Below are 5,898 nucleotides of genomic sequence, written 5' to 3' on the forward strand. Positions count from 1 at the left end.
GCCTTTATATATTTGTTTGTTGCTAGTTGTATTTCAGACTGGAAACCTAGTTATGGACTCCAGTTTGGAGGGCATTAAAAATACAAAACAAGAGGATAGATACTGCTTTAAGGAGCTTATGTTACAAATAAATACTGAACTTACAGAGGGAATAAATTGCACTGATTTGGGGTTTGTGGATGATACTGTGGAATTATGCAAAAATGTTTTGCATTGCTTGTAGGGGAGGTTGGTTCATAGTAAGATAGTCTATGATATTTGAGAACTATCGTATCTGAAGTTTGTGACTAAACCTGCGTTTCCCCTTTCTCTTCTGTCCTGCTCCTCCAATTCACAAAGCAAAGCCATAAATATGATACAGTCGTCTTTTTCAGAATGTCACAGTATTCTAGGATTTTAGCAGCAATGAATGTTTTGGCAGCTTAGAAGCTCAGCAACAGAGTTTCTGATTTGCATTCCATCACAACCTTAATGGACGAACAGCAGCGAGCTGGTGAATTAAAGCTTGCAAGATTAGAGAGTTTGGGCACAAGATTTCAAATCTCTGGTGAACAGCTTGCTGCAGCTCTACAAATCATGCTGTCAAAATAAATTGTGCTGTTAAAATACACATTTAAAACAATGCTCCCCAAATAGGTAATGTGGAGGTAATTGAAAAACCCAAAGTGCATACAAATAATTGGAAAAAGTATGTGGTGAGGGAATAAGAGACTAAATAAAAATAAAAACGGAAGTGTAAGTAAACATTACTGTAAAAAGAATAAATATCATTTAAATTATCACAAGCTGCGAGCAAACTATATATTTTGGAGCTTTGGTTCTCACGGACTCTACAGCAAATCTGCAGTGCTATCTATTGAGAAGTGGTGGAAAATTACGAGAAAAAATAACTAAAATTTTTCTGCCTCACAGATTGCCTATTGAAAAATAATGGTGGGAAGCATTCCTAAATTGCCCACACAACTCGCTAGTAGCATTATGTTTCATTAAATGGCATTGTTGATTTCCACGACGAGGTTATAATTAAAGAAGAAAACCCAGGCCCATGACAAATGTTCATCCTATAACAAAATTGTAAGTTAATCGAATATATTACGTAGGGAGACAGATAACACAGTTTTACTCAAGGGGAAAGTCTCATACCATGTGAACTAATAGTAATTACTTTGGGCCATATGCTTCCTTTTATAAAAGAAAGGTGTAGTTCTTCAGAAGCTTAACAAATAGACCTGCATAAACTACTACATATGCACAACTATGGCATTAAAAACAAATAATAAATAATAAACAATTATACACATGAATTCATAATGCATGTCTTCCAAGACACAAATGTATAATTTTAACTATTAACATGCGCAGCTAGACATAAACATTTAAAATACTTTGATAGATTTATATTTTAAGACAAATCAGGGTTATTATGATCATTTAGTATGATCTTTATCAAGTATTTCTTGTACATTCATAACTTCTGGTTTAGATACAAATGATATTTAGGGACTGTGTAGTACTGCTGTTGCTATTAAATGCATAAGCCCCTTCTCTTAGACAAAACTAAAGGAAAATAAAAATCAGACTAAGGCTGAGCGATTATATGATTTTTTTGGTTCATTTGCCATTCAGAAAAAACAGGAAAAATCATTCCATGCTCAATGGATTTATTTTTATATTTTTTCAAAAAAAATATTTGGGGTCAACTGAACATTTTGTTTGAAACAAAGTATAATTACACTCTATGAACAGTATTTTTGATAAAATAAAAATATTTTTAGCATTATAACTCTTACAAAATGTTAAAATGGAATATTAGACCTTTTCCCAAATGCAAAAGTTTTGGTGAAATTGGAAGGAGCATCAGTGTTACCAAAGCTTCACGACAAGAATAGTTTATTTGAAAAATAATTTGCCCAGAATGAAATCTAACACAATCCATTCTTGGTGTTCTCCTCAATCCACTCCTTAAGCTCAGCCAGTCTGAGCTCTTTTAGTAACCTAACCATTCAGCCATTTCTTCATGATCATCTCTGACTCATAGCTTACCCATCTAGCATTTCCCCTTGGTCCATCTTATACAATAGCTAGTATTGGCCCTGCCCTTTTTCCTGTTCCAGACAGCACCTTTTTCATGCATCTGATCCCCAAAATATACGATTTGGAAATGCATAAGAATAGCTTCCATGGTTTTTAGGAGCTGGAAGGGACCTTACAGATCATCAGGTCTAGCCCCCCCTGCACTTGAGCAGGAAAGACTGCTGGGATCAGATTACCCCAGCAAGATGGGTATCAAGATGTTTTTTGAAGATTGCAAGGTTGGGTGACTGTATCACCTCGGGGTTGGGGGGGGGAGCCTGTTCCAAATGCTCAGTACTTGTCTTGTAAAGAAGTTTTTTTTTTTTCTTATGTCTAGTCTGAAGCAATCTTCAATCAGCTTGTACCCATTATTTTTAGTCCTCCCCTGAGGGGCCTTAGTGAAAAGTTGCTCCCCTGGGCCCTGATGTACTCGCCTCATATACTTATAGGCTGCCACCAAGTCCCCTCTGATTCTTCTCTTCTCCAGGCTGAACAGTCCCAAGTCTTTCAGCCTCTCCTCATATGACCTGGTCTCTAGACCTCTAATCATGTGCGTGGCCATTCTTTGGACTCTCTTGAGCTTCTCTACATCCTTCTTGAAGTGTGGTGCCCAGAACTGGACTCAGTACTTCAGCTGTAGACTCATGAAGGCCAAGTACAGCAGGAGGATGACATCCTGAGCCTTGCTTGAGATGCTTCGGTAGATGCATGCCAGTGTTTGATCAGCTCTGCCAGCTACAGCATTGCATTGGTGGCTCACGTTCATTTTGTTGTCTATCACAACACCCAGGTCTCATTCAGTTGTGGTGCTGGCTAGCATAGCACTGCCAAGCCTGTAGGTGTGCTGAGGATTACAGTAAAAGCAGTGTTATCCAGCACCTTACAAGCCGGCATGCTCTACTAACCAGCATGCCGGCTTGTAAGATAAAGTGAAACCAGAAGTGCCCACTGTGGCACTTCTGGTTTCTCCAAGCCCCCATGGCCTGGGGCAAGGCAGCCTACACTGTCCAGTCCCCATGGCCCAGGGGCATAACAGGCTATGTGGGGCCTGCCACCCTGTCCCGCAGGGCCTGCGGGAGGGGCGGGAGAAGCGGCGGCCCAAACAGGCAAGGACACAGGAGGATGCCAAGTAACATGGCTTTTACTGCATTTCTCTCCACATGGAGCACTTTGCATTTCTCTGTATTAAATGACATCAGGTTGAAGTTAGCCCACCTCGCAAGCCTGTCCAGGTCATCCTATATTGCCAGGCTCTCCTTGAGTGTGGTGTTATCAGCTAACTTTGTCAGTTTGCTTTTAATACCCAGATCCAAATAATTGATGAACATGTTGAAAAGCACTGATTGGAGAACTGAGCCCTGAAGGGAACCATTGGTCTCCACCCACCATGATGATTTAGTTCCATCTATCAGTACTCTCTGGGTCCTACCACGGAGCCAGTTACCTAGCCACCAGACAGTAAAATAGTCGAGGCTACATTTTCCAATTTAACCATGAGAACATCATGGGAGACCAGGTTGAAGGCCTTTTTGAAATGCCTTTTTGAAATGCCTTTTTGAAGTATATGACATCAACCTCATTTCCCATATCCAGGTGGTGAGTTACCTGATCATAGAAGGAGATTAGGTTGGTGTGGCATGACCTGCCTGTAATGAAGCCATGTTGGCTATCCTTCAGAATACTACCTTCTGTTAGCCTGTTAGTTATGAACTCTGATAATTTTTTCCAGGATTTTACCCAGGATTGAGATCAAACTGATTGTCCTGTAATTTCTGGGATCTTCCTTTCTACTTTTCTTAAAGATAGGCACCACATTGGCCTTCTTCCAGTCCTCCAGTTTTGAGCATCACAAATCTTCAAATAACTTGGCCATAAGTTACGCAGTGACATCGGCCAGTTCTTTTAGCACTCTCGGGCATAGTTCATCTGGTCCTGCTGACTTGTAGATATTTAGTCTTTTTAGGTGGTCTCCCACAAGACCTATGCCAGCTATGGGAGGGTGGTCACCCCCACCATGATCATCCTGTATCCTGTCAAGCAGGGTAACACCCTTGGATTGGCAGAATACCAACAGGAAGTATTCATTCAGGAGTTTGGTTTTGTCCTCACTGTCAGTTATCAGCCATCCCATTTCAACCATCAGAGGCTCTATGCCTTCTTTATATTTTATCCTACGTCATACATATCTAAAGGAGAACTTTTTGTTGTCCTTGATTTCAGTTGCCAGTTTGTATTCAGCTTGTGCTTTTGCTGTCCTGATCAGCTTCCTACAGATGTGGGCTATTGCTGTGTACTCCTCTTTGGTAGTTTTCCTGACTTCCATCCCTTGTAGGCTTCTTGCTTTGATTTCAAGAGCTCCATGACTTGTCTATTGAGCCAAAGGGGTCTCCCAGTCCCTTTGCTGCCTTTCTTATGAGAGGGAATGGACTTCCTTTGAGCTATTAGGATCACTTCCTTGAGGAATGACCACTCTCCTTGTGCTCATTGAACCATGATCCCACAGGGCCTTGCCAACCAATCTCCTGAGCTTGTGGAAGTCAGATTTCCTAAACTCAAAGATTTATACCCTACTAGCTGATTGCCTTGACTTACAGTGGAGAGAGTGGTCATCTCAAGGTCACTGTTGCCCAGTTTCCCTTCTATCTTTAGATTGCTCACTAGGTCATCCCCTTTGGCCAGAACCAAGTCTAGGAGTGCCTTGCCCTGGTCAGCCCATAGACTTCTTGAGCTAGCATTGAGGAGCTTTATCAAGTGAGGAAGTTTTGTGAGGCACCAGATCTTGCCAAGTGCTCATCTCATGAGATGTCTGGGTAGTTGAAGTCACCCATGACAACCATGTGCTGAGAGTGTGCAGCTTCTTCCAGTTCTCCAGAGAATTTCTTTTAGATCAGGGGTGGTCAGACTCTGGCCTGTGGGCCAAAATCTAGCCTATAGAGTCAGGGCATCCAACCTGTAGAGCCCTCCAACAGTTGGGAAATTGGATGGCAGAGGTGCAGTGCCATTTAATATTGCCATTCCTCCCACTGCCAAATTCACAAGCCCCATACAGCCATGTCAGGGCTGAGCCATGCCCCCTCCCCCATATGGCCGAGTCCCCCCATGTAGCCAGGCTGCAGCCAACCATGTCCCCTCTGCCCCAAGTGGCTAGGTCAGGGCCAAGCCATGACCCCTCCCCCCATGCAACTGGAATGGGGTTAGGCTATGTCTAGCCCCTCTCTTCAGGGCCAGATTGGGCCCTATCATGCTCACTCCGCATGCCAGATCAGGTCCACCAACCAAATCAGGTCCACTGGATGGGCAGTGCCTAGTACACCACTAGGCATTGCCTATCTAGCCCATGAGACCAAAAGGTTGGGCATCACTGCTTTAGATCATTTTATTTCTAACATAGTCCAGATATATGGCAAAGACTATGCTTAATGGAGTAAATTAGAGATTATGTATTGAATGCACTACATCTAACCCCAAAACAGTAAAATGGTATATAGTAGGGTCTTCCCTTCGTGTAGCTACACAAATATTGCAAACTATGTTGCCAGGGTATCTTATAAGCTTTTAGAAAAAATTCTATGTAAAGCAGATTTTTTCAGAAAGTGCCCCTTGTGGGATGAATTTATATTAATATTGCCTGATGTTCACGCACATATACTTCAGTCTTTATTCAAAATTCAAAAATCAAATAAATAAGTTGAATAAATTGAAGTTTAAGCCTCTACTGACCTTTTATCCTGAGGATTATTAATCAACTATCTTAACTGATTAATAGCTCTCCACATTACCCAAAATTATAATGCTCAAAGCCTTGTATCTTTTTCTTTCTTTTTA

Source organism: Gavialis gangeticus, unplaced genomic scaffold, assembly GCF_001723915.1.
Source record: "Gavialis gangeticus isolate Ggan-Ray unplaced genomic scaffold, GavGan_comp1, whole genome shotgun sequence".
NCBI lineage: Eukaryota > Metazoa > Chordata > Crocodylia > Gavialidae > Gavialis > Gavialis gangeticus.